Below are 18,639 nucleotides of genomic sequence, written 5' to 3' on the forward strand. Positions count from 1 at the left end.
GGCCCCCATGTAACGGCTGTGACGTGTCCCAGGACGGTCAGCACGGCAGATGAGAGGCCTCGCGCGCGAAAGCACACCACTGTCGACAGCTCCGCCGGGCGTCGGTAGATCTTACGCGCGTGTAGCCGTGCGACGCGCCCGCGAGATGTAGAAAATCGTTCGCAGATCGCTAGGTGCTCTAGGGGTCGTTCCGAGGTAGCGCATACAGTATTTCGATTAGAAATCCAGTTTTAAATTCGGATACCACCCACTACTTTCATAAAAAATAATGTACGGCGTATTTCCCACATTTCTGTTGGCTAGGATACGACTTGTGATTCCTAAATTGGCACAAGTGTGTTTCATTTCACAGTGCTGTTGCCACATGATTCCTATACAGTGTGTTACAAAAAGGTACGGCCAAACTTTCAGGAAACTTTCCTCACACACAAAGAAAGAAAATATGTTACTTTCCACGTTAGAGCTCATTTTATTACTTTTCTTCAAATCACATTAATCATGGAATGGAAACACACAGCAACAGAACGTACCAACGTGACTTCAAACAATTTGTTACAGGAAATGTTCAAAATGTCCTCCGTTAGCGAGGATACATGCATCAACCCTCCGTCGCATGGAATCCCTGATGCGCTGATGCAGCCCTGGAGAATGGCGTATTGTGTCACAGCCGTCCACAATACGAGCACGAAGAGTCTCTACATTTGGTACCGGGGTTGCATAGACAAGAGCTTTCAAACGCCCCCATAAATGGAAGTCAAGAGGGTTGAGGTCAGGAGAGCGTGGAGGCCATGGAATTGTGTTGTGACTTGGCAAGACAGCCAAGCCACTACAGTTTGGCGATGAGGATGGGATCAATCTGTTGTGACTTGGCAAGACAGCCAAGCCACTAGGAGAGGAAGCCGAAAGGCACGCGTTTAAGCTCACGCAGACTGGCGTGAGGTCTGGAACAGGACTAGGACTTTATAGTAGCGAGAAAAGTACGTAGCTTCTGGAATACTTAACTTTAATCCATAATTGGTGAACATCGGTCTGACGGTACATGCATCACAAGATAAATAGCAAATGATAATGGCGCCTTGCTAGGTCGTAGCAAATGACGTAGCTGAAGGCTATGCTAACTATCGTCTCGGCAAATGAGAGCGTAATTTGTCAGCGAACCATCGCTAGCAAAGTCGGCTGTACAACTGGAGCGAGTGCTAGGAAGTGTCTCTAGACCTGCCGTGTGGCGGCGCTCGGTCTGCAATCACTGACAGTGGCGACACGCGGGTCCGTCGTATACTAGCGGACCGCGGCCGATTTAAAGGCTACCACCTAGCAAGTGTGGTGTCTGGCGGTGACACCACAAATTGGTCCGCCTCTACCAATTCATCGGTCACCGAATCTGTTGTTGAGAAGCGTATGAACACTTGGACTGAAATGTGCAGGAGCTCCATCCTGCATGAACCACATGTTGTGACGTACTTGTAAAGGCACATGTTCTAGCAGCACAAGTAGAGTATCCCGTACGAAATCATGGTGGTGATTCGAGGAAGTACAGTACATTCTGACGAAACTAAAATGAGCTCTAACATGGAAAATAAGTGTTTCCAGACACATGTCCACATAACATCTTTTCTTTATTTGTGTGTGAGGAATGTTTCCTGAAAGTTTGGCCGTACCTTTTTGTAACACCCTGTATATAGGGAGCATGTATTTATACCACCTCCAGGACAATAGGTCGTTATCCTTACTCATCCTTATGTGTCTCCCACGAGCCACTCTCTTGTAGATCGGCAGCAGGCTCCTCCCCTGCAATTTATTGATAGTTTACTGTCCTATTATTTTTACTTATCCTTCTCATATAGGGCTACTGGCTTCATTGGATGGAGCAACTCTCCAGTGGTAGACTAATCGTGAAGATATCCTTTCTAAATCCGGCAGTTATTGATGAGACGGTCTAGAACCCCTCTCTAGCGCTCAGTCAATAGAGACTGCCACTTCCGAAAACAGCCAGCAGAAAAGACTGGAAGTTTTCACTGATTTTTGAACTTCCCGCCAATGTTTGAGTTTCCTACGAATGGGAGGAAAAAATTAGACTGTGCCAGTGTAGATCGTAGCTAATATAGACTGTGCGTGACATCATTACTCCGAAACCAACATCTAAGTCAAGTGACTCGGGACAGGACGCCGGGTTTCCCTTATTATGCACTGTGTGGAGTAAAAACCTACAGTTTTCCTCATTTATAGTTGACATCAAGCATTGATTTTAACAAGAAAACAATTTGCCTTATTGCTATTTCACATTCAGTAGTGCAGTTAATATCATTTCTCCGAAATGCTAAATATTAATGCGATGATTATCGTTTTTGCATGTGGCGAGGTGAAACGTACTGACCGTTCTGTATACAAGCAACAAACTTACAGTTCTTCAGTGGATACTTGTTTCTGTTGCATTGTGAGTCTTTTAGTGCACCGTTTCCACAAGAGTGGAACACAAAATATTAGTTTTCCAGGCAACATTACTTCTCTGACGATTCCTCAACAAATGTGTGAAATGTTACGTTATGCTTTTATAAGAAATGAAATCCATTTATAAACATCTGGTCTGGTTTTTACGTGACATAAGCATTGATATTTTATGACTTTTGCCACTTAATGATGCAGGTATGTAAAGTCTACAATTTCTAGCACCAAATTTCTAAACAGAAAAAACAAAGGTGGCTTATCTATTACCCAATGATCATGTTTATCTATGCAAAATAGGCCAGAAAGTATTAAACAAATGTCCATTTTTAATGTGAAAAATCCTTTTAAGAAATCAGTTCCCTCAGTTTTGCAGGACATCTGGAATCATGCTTTCCTTCAGCTGAATAAACGTGGTCCAAATAGTCCTCCCCTCGATAATCACCTTCATCAACTGATAAAATGCTGTACTCAAAGAGTATTATAAAATAATGCTACATGATGAAGTAAGACTCCACAGGAAGAAGATACACCATAATCTAATTAGAAGTGTCCACACAAAAATAGTACTGTTTAATAATCAGTGATTTCATGATTGTTTTGAAAATAGAATTACATACACACGTGGTGGCCCCTACAGCTTCAGAAGTCAAATCAGCTACAGCTTAACTGCAGTTTTTTTGTTTGTTTGTATGAAATAAATTAATGAATTTGAGTCCCATTGTGTAGACTGCTCTTTATTTTTCTAAAATTCTGTTGCTGACAAGTGAGAAACTAATGACTTATATTTCTTTCACAGTGTACATCAGAATATCAGTTTCCAAATTTCTGCGTGTTATCACCATAATTTTTAAGATGACTGAACAATTTTTTCTTCTTCTCTGTCATACAGAGTTTCCACTGCACTTGTGTTAATTGCTGATTTCAGAATTCTGTCCAACTTTTTGGCACCAAGTCCGAAAATGAAAATTTTATGATCAGAAGTATACTCCACATGACACTTTACCAGAAAAAGCTACAACCTTAATAAAGATAATATAGCCTATTACAGGTCCTAAAGAAGTTAAGAAACTGATAATGGTACTGTTAAAAAAGGCTTTTTACCTTATTCTTCCAAGAGAGCAGTTGAGCTATAAGAAATATACAGTATTATTAAGAGAAATACAGTGGTTTCAAGTTGGATTAAAGTGTTTCAGTTGCGCATTGGTGTGCATGTAAATGATTATTCTTTTGAAGGGGTGTTGGGCATTGGTGCTGGCATATTTTCACTCTGCTGAAAATGTATCCTCTGGGGCAAGGCACTTCATTTTCTTAAAGTGTTTGTGCATGTGTACTAAATAGTGTCTATTCACCAAAAATAAGCAGCAAGAGTACTATGTAAAGTAGATAACCACACATTGTGTGAAATGCTTTTTAAAGTTCTTGGAATGCTTACTCCCCAGTACCAGTATCCTCTAATGGTTTTAATAACAATAAAAACAAGTTTCAGCTGAACTGTCATGTACTTAAGACAATAGAAAGTAATCACAATCATTTTATGTGCACTTTGCATTCTTGTCCAGTGTTATGAGAGGAATAATGGATTCTGCTGCAAAGGTATAGTATTTCACAAGTTCCCATCTGACATTAAGCAAGAAATTGGGAATTTCTACTAATTCAGAAGAAAACTGTAATTAAATTAGCCACTCTTTCTATTACTTGAAGATCTAGATTCAATAATTAAAAAGTTACATTGGTTACTTGGTAGGTACAAATGTGTGTTGTAAAGCTGTGTGTTACATAGTAATGCACTGTAAGCAAGACTCGGTTTTTGCAGATATAAGTACATATTTTGTTTGAAAAATTCAAGTCTAATCAAGTAAGTAGTAAGCTACCAGTGAGAGGCAAACAGCAAATATTTAGTGTAACTGTGGATGCAGCAGCTTTTTGAATACTAATTGGGTGCTGTAGGTATGGGTGTAACTATGCAGTATAGAGATAGGTAAATTCATGTTAATACAGATTGTCTACAATTTGCTTCTTGTCACTGTAGATCTTGACTCATCCCACACCCCTGAGGGTTCTCCATCTACGGTGTTTTTGTTACAGATCAAATTTTGTGCTTTGTATTAGCAGCATAATTAATGACCTCCATGTACACCTTGAGAAGTCACAAAGTTTCTCAGTTGTGAAAGGGAACTATTTCAAAATCTTTGCATGAGTTGAGAGTTAGGATAGATGTTGCTTCCTGCATCCAAAACTGAATGAATGAGCAACATTTTGAGACGATATATTGTTAATATCTAGCTCACTAAACAAGTATAATCAACGTTTTGTAATATATTACACTTCCTGTCTTGAGGGCATATGTACTGCATTAAGCAAAAGTCAGAAAATATGTGCACGTATTTTGCGTAAATACCAGACAGTATGCATATAAACGAATTTCCTTTCTTATAAAAACATTTCACACACGTTCTTTTGGAATCGTTGGAAAACTAACGCTGCATGCGAAATTGTTTTGTCTTTCACTGCTGTGGAAGAGGTTAACTGGAAGAAATCACAGCGCAAAAAAGAAGCACTCACTAAAGAACAGTGGTTCCGTCAGTGCGTTTCGATTTGAGCACATGTAAAATCGACAACCATTGCTTTATTATCTGGAATTTCGGAGAAACTAGGTTAACTGCACTGCTACACGTGTAACAGTAATATTACAGCTTGTTGAATAGTCAAAATCAATCCTCTATTTCAGCTATAAATGAGAAAAGCTGTAACTATCAGCTCCACTTCACTCAGTGCACAATGACAGGAACTCGGTTTTCTGCCCTGAGTCACGTGACTTAGATGTTGGTTGCAAGCCTTAACATGGAAGCGATAGGGACTTTTTTTTCCCCTTATTGTGATTTCATTCCCCTGCCCCATATGGGCATAGCGCATGGCGTTAGAGGATTTTGAGGGATTTATAGAACCTGGGAGGGATGGAAATCCAAGCAACACTGGTATAACAATAACAGAGGATGGGGCAGATCAAGGATTTGTAGGAGTGAAGGATGGTGGAAGGATGCAGATCCCATGTCGACCGGACAGGAGTTTCAGGAGGTGGAGTCTGTTGTGAGCTTTGTTTTGGATGGTAAGGAGATGGGGAGTCCAGGTGAGGTGGCGGTTGAGGGTGAGGCCAAGGTATTTGAGGGTAGGAGTGAGGTGGATTGGACAGCCATAAATGGTGAGGTAGACATCATGGAGACTGAAAGAGCAGATAGTGTGGCCTATGACGATCGCCTGGGTCTTAGAGGAGTTGATACAGAGGAACCACTGGTTGCACCAAGCAGTGAATTGGTCAAGGTGTGTTTGGAGGGTACATTGGGATGTTGGATAAAGGGCTAGGAAGGCAGTGCCATCAGCAAATTGTAGGAGATGAACAGGTGGGGGAGGTTTGGGCATATCAGCAGTGTACAGGAGATAAAGGAGAGGGGAAAGGATGGAGCCTTGGGGCATGCCAGCAGAGGGATAGAAAGTACAGGAGTTGGAATTGTGGATAGTCACATAGGAGGGACGACGGGAGAGGAAGGAAGCAACGAAACGGACAAAGTTGATGGGGAGAGCATAGCTCTGGAGTTTGAAGAGGAGCCCGGAATGCCAGACATGGTCATAGGCGTTCTGGAGGTCAAGGGAAACAAAGATAGTGGGAAAGAAGATTGGTATGGTTAAGGAGCTGGTCATAAGCAGACAAGGAAGGCCGGAAGCCACATTAGGTAAGAGAAAGGAGGTGGTGCTGGTTAAGGTGGTGGTGAATACGGTGAGAGAGGGTGGTCTCGAAGGCCTTACTGAACACGGAGGTGAGGCAAATGAGATGATAGGAAGAGGTATCAGAGGGGGGTTTGTTTGGTACAGGGAACAGCAGGACATGGGAAGTCTTCCACAGGTAGGGGTAAAATCCAGTGGAGAGGAGGACATTGTACAGGTTAGCAGGGACATCCAGGAAGGATGGGGGCATTTCTTGAGGTGGCAGTAGGTGACACCATCATGGCCAAGGGCAGTGCTGCGTTTGGAGCAGAGGACGAGTGTGTTGTCGTTTGCGGTGATGGTAGTGTTGATGTCTAAGGGGGGGGGGGGGTAACCGATCCAAGTACTGAATGCTAGGGGCGAGCGGTGGGACAGAGGTGTCAGTGCGGTCAAGTACAGTGGGGAAGACGGAGTAATCAAAATGGGGATCGTCAGGAATGGAGAAGACCTCGGAGAGGTATGAAGCAAAATGGTTAGCCTTACTGAGGTTGTCAGGAAAGGGTCGATCGTCATGGATGATAGGGTAATGCGGGGTGGGATGGCTACCAGTAAAGCGGTGGAAGGCTGACCAGTACTTGGAGGAGTAGACAGGGAGGGTGGAGTTGAGACGTGTGCATGTCTGGCGCCAGTCCTGGCGTTTCTTTGCTGTAAGGAGGTTTTGGATGTGTCACTGTAATTTCCGGTGGCAGATGAGTGTATCCCAGTCATGGGTGCAGAGGAAGGAGTGGTAGAGCCTGCGGGATTCATGCAGAAGAAGTACGGCCTGTGGAGGAAGCATATGGCGGTGAGGGTAGATGAGTTTGGTAGGGATATGAGCCTCCACAGCGTCAGTGATGGTGTTCTGAAGGAAGGAAGAAGCATGGGTGATGTCAGCAGGATGGTGAAAGGTGATGGGGTGGCTTTCGACCTGTGAGGCAATGGATTCCTGGTAGGCATCCTAGTTGGCACAGTGGTAGTCATGGACAGACTTTGGAGGGGCAGCTGGGTGGGTGGCTGCAGGGGTGTCGCGGGCAGAGGAGATGGTGAGAAGGACAGGGAGATGGTCACTACCAATGGGATCGAGGACGTCAACAGAGATGCGACCAAGGAGGTTGGGGGAATCGAGGTTAACATCGGAGATGGAGTTATTTTCAGGACAGTTGTGCTATGGGAGAGGAACAAGGTCACCAAGGAGGGTGGTAAGGAACTGATGCCACCACCGAAGGGTGGCAGGGTCATGGCTGTGGATGTTGAGGTCAGCAGTAATCACATAGGTGGAGAAGGTACGGTCAACATGGGAAATTAAGTTGAAAGGGAGAGGAGTTGTGGGGCGGATATAGATAGTGGCACAGGTGATGGTGAGCGAGGGAAAAATATGCAGAGGAGAAGATGCTCAGTTGGGTCATTGAGGAGGGACTGTGCCCTAACAGGGAGATGCTTGAGGTGGCCTTTAGCGACCCCGCCTCGAGCAACGGGAAAGTGCAGTGAAGGAGATAGGGGGAGGTACATACAACATGGTGAGCTTGGAGGAAGGTTTCATTATGGATGATACGGATATGGTGCTGGGATAGGGTATGCATGAAGAGGTATTTGTTGGCAGGGAGGGAGTGAATGTTGAGGTAGAGGAGACGATACTGGTGATGTGCCAGGAGGTCTGAGGTGGGAAGGAAGCAGGATGAGGAGAGAGGGGCTTCAACAAGGGTGTCGATGCGGGTGAAGGTAAAGTAGGCCTGGTTGTGGGGGTAGGTGGTGTAGGTGTTTAAGTGGCAAACAGAGCCGGCGGCGAGAGAAATCTACTGGAGTATGTGGGGGCGCTGGAAGGGGTGGATGTTCTGCATGATGATTGTGAGGAACCAGATGATGTCTTCTGCTGTAGGGGGAGGGTGGAGAGAATTGTTAGGGTGGACGGGTGGGTCGAAGGGGCGAACGGGGACAGTGAGCTCAGGGTTGGTGGGAGGGGGTTTGGCTTTGCATTTGGAGGAATAGGTGGGGTGGAAAAAGGAGAGGCGAGGTTGGGACACTGTTTAAGGAGATGAGAGACTTTACAATGGAGGCAGATGGGGGGGGGGGGTTCTTGTAGTTTTGGGTGAGATGGTCGTTGTACAGGAGACAGCACTGGCAGTGGTAGGATTGAGGAGGGGAATGGGACGGGTCAACTGGGTGGCGGCGGTTGAAAATCATGGCTCCCTATGTGAGGAGGTGGTCGATGCAGGAGGCGGACTCTGTAAATATATGCATGAGGAAGGTAGCGCCAGGGGAGTTGTAAATGCGGCAGACCGAGCAGATTTCCAGGGTTGGGTGGGTGTTCAGTTCCGCCAACACTTCTGCCTCCATGACCACAGGGAGGAGTTTTGTGATCACGGTGGTGAGGGTTGGTGGATGACAAGGGGGTTGGGGCTGATGAGGAGAGGAAGGGGGTGAGGGATGCATGGGGGCCAAAGGTGATGTGGTGAAGGCCCAGAGGAGATCAGTATGGAAAGAGGGAGAGAGGGACTTGATGAGAACAGAGTCTCTGCAAGGGATAAGTTGGGTAATGGGTGCACTTGGATGTACTTTCGGATTTCAAGGGTGAGGGTGTGGGCATTGAGGAATTTTGGATCAGGATTGGCTAGGAGGAAGGTATACAGGGAGGGGGCTGGGGAGGATGGAGGTGGGGTGGTATCCATAGCGGGGTCAGAGGGAAGTGGGGTGGGCAGTAGTTTTTTGTAGGAGGGGGTGGAGGAGAGGTCGTCACTGGGGCGTTTGGAAGACGTTTTGGCGGGTGTGGTCTGTGGCCTGGGAGGAGGGATGAGGGACTGGATGGATGGGGAGGTGGTAGGAGGCAGGTCCCTCCTTTGAGGCAGTGGTGCCAGGTAAGTGGGTAGGGCGCTCCATGGTGGCGACTGTGGCGTGGATTGCAGTTACTCAGGTGGCGAAGCAGAGGCAGTTGCAGCGGGAGGGTGGGGAGGGGGAAAGTTGTCTCGGTGGGTGACAGGAGTGGGAGGGGGAGCAGGGGAAGGGGAAGGAGATAGAAGGGGAGAAGATCATGAGTAGGGGAGGTGGATGATTTGGGTTAATGGCAGAGGAAGCACTCCACAATGTTACAGTGGGTGCAGGTGAAGGGGAGGTGTAGATGATGGTGGTAATGCGGGTGTCCATGACCGCAGGCAGTGCCCACAGGCGACAGGAGACGCCGAAGCACGAAAGGAATTAAAACGGGGGGCAGCGACGAACACTGGGCGGCGGCGAGCACCAGGAGACGGCGGCAGCGGCGGCAGCGGCGGCGGCGGTGGCAGCAGCAGCAGCAGCAGCGATCACAGAGAGACAGCGACCAGGCGGCGGCGGTAGCGAGCACTGGGAGGCGGCGACGAAGCGGCGGCGGCAGCAGCGCCGAGCACCGGGAGGCAGCAACCAGGTGGTGGCGGCGGCGGCGGCGGCGAGGACCGGACGGAGGGCAGCAGTGACGGTGTGCAGACGGGCGAAAAGACGATAGGAACGGATGGGGCTCTTCCAAAACCAATGATACGTCCTGAGTGTAGCCCAGGCAGTGTGAGTCCTCGACTAGGAACTGAGGGGATCTAGCCCTTGAATGGATAGGGACATGCTTGATCTATGTTATATATGGTCTATAGAGGTGGCAAAAAATAACGTAACTGATAGAAATAACCAGTTACTGAGAAGTAACGGTTACTGTGATAACAGCTCATCTGATACTGACAGTTATTTCAATAACTGCCAACGGTGCCTTGCGCCATCTGTTGACCCAATATAGTATTACACTTTCACGTCAACTCATCAGAGATCTGGCTACGAAGGAGAGGGAGAGACCATTTGGAAGGCGTTCTATAGGTCATGGGAATAGCTGTGAGACTGTGCGCCATCTGTGTACTATCTTGTTCGCCTTCGTTAGTTTCAGCACAAACAATTACATAAAGTTAATGTCAGAGCGGTGGCTGATAGGAGCTGCAGTACATGTACGAGGGTCACTCCAAAAGAAATGCACACTATTTTTGTAAAAATACAGTTTTCATTCTGCATATGTGAATGTTTTACGGTATGTAAATACATCCTTCCAACTTGTTTTCAAACTTAGTTCAACCTGCTCCAGTGAGTGGCGCCGTCACATCATGTCTTCAAGATGGCTGCTACACTTGGCGTGCGTCAGAAGCAACGTGCTGTCATATAATTCCTGTGTTGTGAAAACGAGACAGTGTGAAACATCCACAAGAGGTGGAAAAAGGTGTATGGAGAGGCTGCTGTCGATCGCAGTACAGTTAGTCGGTGGGCAAGCAGGTTACATGATGAAAGCGGGCACAGCAATATTGAGGATTGTCCTCGCACTGGCACACACTCCAGAAAATGTGCAGAGTTAACGAATTTGTGACTGCTGACAGACGCATCACAGTGAACGAATTGTCACGCTATGTTGGGATAGGGGAAGGAAATGTTTGCAGAATATTGAAAGTGTTGGCGTTAAAAAAGGTTTGTGCCAGGTGGGTTCCCAGGATGTTGACAGTGGCTCACAGAGAAACAAGAAAAATGGTGTGCAGCGAACTTTTGGAAGAGTACGAGAATGGTGAAGATGAATTTATTGGAAAAATTGTGACAGGTGATGAAACATGGCTCCATCATTTTTCACCAGAGACGAAGAGGCAATTAATGGAGTGGCATCATGCAAATTCACCGAAGAAAAAAAAATTCAAAACCACACCTTCTGCTCGAAAAGTTATGGCTATGGTGTTTTTCGATTCCGAAGGACTCTTGTTTGTGGACACCATGGCAAGTGGAAACACCATAAATTCTGATGCATATGCAACACTGAAGAAACTTCAAGCTCGACTGAGTCGTGTTCAACCACATCGGCAAAAGCAGGATGTTTTGCTGTTGCAATTTAGCTTGGACAGGTAGTACAAAGAGAGTTACCATAAGGAATTCGAGCGACTATGGAAATAACTGTCGGAGATTGGTATTTTTCTGTGGCAGTAATCGTTATTGGCTCACAGAACTCATTCTCTGGAAGTTATCGGGCTACCACTACAGGTAACCTGAAAGCTGGTAACGGAATAACTGTGTGTGTGTGTGCCTGACTCGATGACTTCAGTTAATGGTCATAGAGCCCGATGTTATTTCCAGAGAGGATAGTTACTGGAGCGAACAAATGTTTTCGTACTGCTTTGGAAACAGCCGCGGGCCATCGCGAATCACAAATAACATATCAGAATGTATAACATAAAACATTTGAATATAATAATTATTATCATCATTTGTCAGTAGATTGTCAAAATATGTGAATATATTAAGTAACCGTTAATATTTACAGAACTGATACACTCTCAGAATAAAACATATTTATGCACTTCTAATAAATTTATCATACACAGAATATCTGATCTTGACTGTTGTGACCAAGTGCAGTCAAAACTGAAGTATAGCAGAATTTTTAATTAAGCTGGTTTAACAGTCTCTGTTAAGATATTCATCTACAGAGTAGGAGGAGGCGTCAATGGAAGCGTCCGATTCCACCCGTCTGTCTTGACACAATGGTGTTGTGGTGTCTGAATGACATTACGGCACAGTGTATATGAGTTGACTATGTTTGTATGTGTTGTATTTGGTTTATTTGAGCCTTGGTGCTGGATGTGTGAAGTCGTTGGCGGCAGTGCTTGTAACTCCAAACGTAAGATTTGGAGGTTTTTTCAATGAATTATCAAGTTTTTTTATGTGTGTGGCGTTTTTGTAAGGCGTCATTGGTTTGTTGCTTTTAGTGTGGTAAGACGTTTAATGTGTGTGTGTGTGTGTGTGTGTGTGTGTGTGTGTATGTCGGGGAGGGGTGGAAGGTGGGATGTTGGGGGTTGGGCTGGTCGATCCAGTTTTCAGTGCTGGAATTTGCTGGTGGTAAGTAACCTTTTTTTTCTAGTTGTGATGTTTTGTGTATTTATGGAGTATTGAATGTGTTTGAATTTATGTAGGGATGTTTGATTTGTGTATTTGTGAGGTTGTTGTTTTGGTTTTATTTTTCGCAGTTGTAGGTGTTGGTTTTTTGGCATCGATAGTTGTGGTGGACCTGTATAGGTCACCACAAACGACCGATTCCCATTTTTGTAGTTGTAGATGCTGGTGTTTTGGTATCGTCATCTGTGATTAACCTATATGGGTCAAGGGAAATGTCCGATTCCAATTTTCGTAGTTTTAGTTGTAGGTATTGGTGTTTTGGTACTGTCTCCTATGGGTGACCTATATAGTTCAAGGGAAGTGTCTGATTCCTGCAGATTTTGTTGGAGCGGAAGGTTGTAATTTTTTTGTTCGTCATTTTCTGTTGGTTTTTTTTTAACTGTTATATTTAGCTCGTCCTCACCCTAAAACCCCCAATTTTCCGCAGTTGTCCTGTTACTTTGATTGTATTTTTGGAGGGAGATGTTATTGTCTTATTTATATGCACCTTCGTGTTTGTTGCCGTGTGTATGCAATGACGCCATAAGAGACACTTAGAAATACCTGCTACGAATTTCATTAAGGAATAAATATACTAGGAAGCAGTGGTTAGAATACCAAGCTTCTTGAACAGGTTCCTACATTATGTTCTTGAATTTATACCACAAATGATTTTTATTACACGCTTTTACATGCTAAAAACTTATGCTCCGTTTGGTGAGTTACCCCAGAAGATGATCCCTTATGAAATAATAGAATGAAAGTATGTAAGCTTTTTTATATTTACGTCTCCTACATCTGACATCATTCTCACTGCAAATACAAACTTGTTTAGGCGCTTCATCAGTTCTGTGATATGCCCTTCCCAACTGAATTTATTATTGAGTTGTAGTCCCAGAAATGTAACACTGTCAACCTTTTCGATTTGCATGTCTTCATATGTGATACACATGCTGTAGATATAGAAATCGAGCAGTTTTCCAAATCTCGCATAAAACTTGGATTAGTGTACTCACACTTTCCCCAGTAGTACTATCTTGTACAGGACAGGAGTAAACGAATCTGCCACATTACATATATTTTTTGTAGTATTACAAGGCTGTACACTTATTCTATTAAGTGAGCAGCACAAGGTATTCAGTTTACATATCAGTTCATACTTAAAAACGCACATTGTTAACATTTTACTTTAACAGTGCTGTGTCCAACTTCCGCGTACTTTCCCTTGCAGCTGCGAGGGTAATATTTCTAATAGCGCATCATTTCATCATCATCCAGGAAAGTGGCGAAATTGGACTGAGCAAAGATTGGGAAATTGTACGGGCGCTGATAACCACGCAGTTGAGCGCCCCACAAACCAAACATCATCATCATCATCATTCTAATAGCGACTGATATGAAACGCTAATAATCGTTCTAACATCAACTGAAATGTACCCAAAGTTAATTAGCTAAGGTTATGACACGATTCATACGACATTCCTGCCATTTTGCACTACTCGGTGTTATCCTGATAACTAAACTGATGGATTCCAACTATGTCGTTATTTAACTGCAACCCAGTTGGAGTATTCGCTAGTAAAAAATAACTCTGACAGTTATTGATAACCATTAAAAATAACGGTTATCAAAGAATAACTGGAACTGTGATAGTGGTTACACCAGAATAGCCGTTTGGCCCACCTCTAATGGTCTATGTGTGCCAGCGTTCTGGTTCGCCAGTTCGGCCACCTTGGATTGTGATGTCATAGTTAGCCTGTGACAGTGTTCCAAAGATGATCAAATGAAGAGACTGCCCTACATCCTTTCACATAAGCGATATACAAATTGAATTTTTCCAAATAATGAATATATTATTATTATTATTATTATTATTATTGCTGTTGTTGTTATGACCTGTGTTATGCAGTGTAAGCAGCATTTGAATCTACTGCAAAAATTCGAATCTATGATGAAAATTTAAGTTTTCTGCCGATTATGAATTTGTCACCACATTTCCAGGTAGGGGAGGAGAGAGGAGGAGCCTTATGTCTTGTAAACTGTTAAATAAAGATATGTAAACCGAATTTTATAAATAAACAATATGACCTCAGTAACGTAATTGACATTGATTTCAATTTCATATCGCGAGATCCTTCCAGTCCAACAATTCAGAACATATGAAATGATTTTCCCGACAATTTTTTTCTAGGAAGGGTGTGGGGAGGGGAAGGAAGGTATGGTGGGAGTGGTGAGCAGGACTGGGAACTTCACAAAGGAGGAGTGAGGGGCCTCCCAATGGTCCGAAGATTTCCCAGAAGGGAGGGGGTAATTAATTGATCAACTTAATTATTAAGTCAGTTAATTTGATATAAATTTGATGTAAAAATTGTACCTGTATAAACTATGCCCCACTACTCATTCAAAACAGAATGAACTTCTGGGATTTATTTTTCATTCTCTTGCAGTCATAATTTTTTTTCTGTATCAGTCAGGAAAATAAACATCTTCAACCTGTCTCTTGTCAGTAGTACATATCCCACTGAGTGGAAGGACAGTTTAATTCAACCTATACCCAAGACTGACAACCCTAAGTCGCCTGGTGACTACAGGCCGATCAGCATACTACCTGCAATATCTAAAGCCCTAGAATACATCGTCCATGAACAGCTGACGGATTACCTCAAAACTCATAACATCCACCACAAATATCAGTCGGGCTTTCGAAAGCACCATAGTACAGCAACTGCATTAATCAAAGTAACTGATGACATTAAACATGCTATGGACAGACGTGAAGCTACCGTCCTAACACTGCTTGACTTTAGCAAGGCTTTTGATACAGTTGACTTTGATATATTACTGATTAAAATGAAGCAGCTGAATTTCTCAAACAGCGCAATACACTGGTTCGACAGCTACCTCAAAAACAGAAGTCAACAAGTCATTTGTGGGTCGGAAAAGTCATCATGGAAAAACGTACGCTCTGGAGTTCCCCAACGCTCCGTCCTTGGTCCATTACTCTTCTCACTGTACATTAATGATATTTCTTCAATGATTCACTCCTGCAACTACCATCTATATGCCGACGACATCCAACTGTACACAAGTGCAAGCCCAAAGAACATTGCTGACGCAGTAGCGAGTATGAACGCAGATCTTTGCTCTGTTTCTCGATGGGCACAGAACCTAGGTCTGAAATTAAACCCCAAGAAATCCCAGGTCATACTTATATCTCATCCAAAGTTAATCAGTCGGTACTTTCGCGAAACAGTCCCTCAAATACTCCTCAATGGTACCCAACTACCATACCAAAATACAGTTAAAGACCTTGGAATAATCTTGGATGAACACCTAAACTGGGAAGAACAAACAGTCACAGCTTGCCGGAAATCGCTCTCCTCCCTACATGCAATTCAAAAAAGTACACTCCTGGAAATTGAAATAAGAACACCGTGAATTCATTGTCCCAGGAAGGGGAAACTTTATTGACACATTCCTGGGGTCAGATACATCACATGATCACACTGGCAGAACCACAGGCACATAGACACAGGCAACAGAGCATGCACAATGTCGGCACTAGTACAGTGTATATCCACCTTTCGCAGCAATGCAGGCTGCTATTCTCCCATGGAGACGATCGTAGAGATGCTGGATGTAGTCCTGTGGAACGGCTTGCCATGCCATTTCCACCTGACGCCTCAGTTGGACCAGCGTTCGTGCTGGACGTGCAGACCGCGTGAGATGACGCTTCATCCAGTCCCAAACATGCTCAATGGGGGACAGATCCGGAGATCTTGCTGGCCAGGGTAGTTGACTTACACCTTCTAGAGCACGTTGGGTGGCACGGGATACATGCGGACGTGCATTGTCCTGTTGGAACAGCAAGTTCCCTTGCCAGTCTAGGAATGGTAGAACGATGGGTTCGATGACGGTTTGGATGTACCGTGCACTATTCAGTGTCCCCTCGACGATCACCAGTGGTGTACGGGCAGTGTAGGAGATCGCTCCCCACACCATGATGCCGGGTGTTGGCCCTGTGTGCCTCGGTCGTATGCAGTCCTGATTGTGGCGCTCACCTGCACGGCGCCAAACACGCATACGACCATCATTGGCACCAAGGCAGAAGCGACTCTCATCGCTGAAGACGACACGTCTCCATTCGTCCCTCCATTCACGCCTGTCGCGACACCACTGGAGGCGGGCTGCACGATGTTGGGGTGTGAGCGGCAGACGGCCTAACGGTGTGCGGGGCCGTAGCCCAGCTTCATGGAGACGGTTGCGAATGGTCCTCGCCGATACCCCAGGAGCAACAGTGTCCCTAATTTGCTGGGAAGTGGCGGTGCGGTCCCCTACGGCACTGCGTAGGATCCTACGGTCTTGGCGTGCATCCGTGCGTCGCTGCGGTCCGGTCCCAGGTCGACGGGCACGTGCACCTTCCGCCGACCACTGGCGACAACATCGATGTACTGTGGAGACCTCACGCCCCACGTGTTGAGCAATTCGGCGGTACGTCCACCCGGCCTCCCGCATGCCCAATATACGCCCTCGCTCAAAGTCCGTCAACTGCACATACGGTTCACGTCCACGCTGTCGCGGCATGCTACCAGTGTTAAAGACTGCGATGGAGCTCCGTATGCCACGGCAAACTGGCTGACACTGACGGCGGCGGTGCACAAATGCTGCGCAGCTAGCGCCATTCGACGGCCAACACCGCGGTTCCTGGTGTGTCCGCTGTGCCGTGCGTGTGATCATTGCTTGTACAGCCCTCTCGCAGTGTCCGGAGCAAGTTTGGTGGGTCTGACACACCGGTGTCAATGTGTTCTTTTTTCCATTTCCAGGAGTGTAGAAAAATATTTCCAACCCATGTGAAACAAAAATTAGTCCAAACACTAGTCTTGCCTAATATTTACTACTGTGATGTAGTTCAACACGGCACAAATAGTGAAAATTCGAGATGCCTCGAGATAGTGATGAATGCTTGCGTTAGATACGTATGCAATATACGGTTGTATGATCATATTAGTCCTTCATACTCCCAGCTAGGTTGTATATGCCCACATAAGGCATGCGATCTCCACACGATGTGCTTACTTCATCGATTTCTTAGCCACTGGTGCCCCCAATACTTATCTTCTCACATTAAATACCTATCATCATTCCCCAACCGCAATACCAGATCGGATACGTCTAGCATCTTGGCTGTACCCTTACATAACACAAAATCTTTCTCCATGTCATTCTCCATCTCAGCCATAAGACTATGGAATGCGCTCCCCTGTGATCTGCGTCTTATCCAGAACCACTCAACATTCAATAGGGAACTCAAGACTTACATATTAGGGACGGTATAGCCACCATTGTTGTGCCCCTCTCATCTCTTTCTTTCTCCTCTCCATCATAGCTGCGAATTTTACTACTCTATTTCTCTTCCTCTAACCTATCTACCTCTTCTATATCTCTTTCACCCCATTCTATCGTCTTACGACTCTGCTTGATGAGAATAACTCACAAGTTGCAAGAATATAACGAGAAAATTCCCAACTAGCAATAGGACTGACATTCATAAAAGAAAAATATGTTTACTTTCATATACATAGTCACTACTATTATTATTATTATTATTCTTGATTGTTATAATTATTTTTTGATTGTTATAATTATCATTGTACTACGTTTATAATCTCTATTTTTTTATTTAACATAAATACTGTATAACATGTTATATGTCCTTAATGTTCTGTAGAAACTGAAATTTGTTGAATCTGAGTATGCCTGGTTAGGTGTAAGAGAGGGCCTGAAGGCCCTAATCTTGCCAGGTAAAATAAATGCATAAATAAATAAATAAATAAATAAATAATGTCATTATTATATCATTGAAGTACACAGATTTTTATCTTGAAAGTGAGATCTCACAACTTGACACAAAGTTAGTTAACTGATTGTTCACACTGAACATTGGTAGCAAAGGATTGATTTAAAAGCAGAAAACTGTTCACTGGGAAGAAAAGAAGGTATAAGATAGATTTTTAAGAAAATATTCTTTTCAGATTCCTAGTCAGAGAGGCACACAATAACATATACAAACAGTGATGTATTTTATGTTACTGGATTATGTCATATAAAATACTCTGGGGTGGAGCTGATGTACAAATTTAAATGGCTCGATGTCTGGTCTCACAAAATTATCAAAACTTACTAATGTAAAAAATCTGGCCGCTGAATTAAAGGAAAATGAGTCAGTGAATAGTTACAAAACTTTGTTGAAATAAACAGTATTATTTCACAGCTTTATTTAAATAAACAGTAAAGTATATATTTTACTAGTATTATAGTCATAGTGTATTATTCAGTTTCTGACATTGTTGTCATTGAGCATGGCGTATGGTGGCCAATATTAGTTCAAACACTACACTGTTGTTGGTTGCCCAGTCAATGAGAGACAGAATATTAAATTTACGTGGCAAGCTCAAGTCGTCTTACTCTAAGCAAATGGTAACTTTCTGTTGGAATTGTGTGAACAATATATTTCGTGTGTGACGGCGCAAAGTGCACTGTGTAAAA

The sequence above is a fragment of the Schistocerca cancellata genome, chromosome 3 (assembly GCF_023864275.1).
Source record: "Schistocerca cancellata isolate TAMUIC-IGC-003103 chromosome 3, iqSchCanc2.1, whole genome shotgun sequence".
NCBI lineage: Eukaryota > Metazoa > Arthropoda > Insecta > Orthoptera > Acrididae > Schistocerca > Schistocerca cancellata.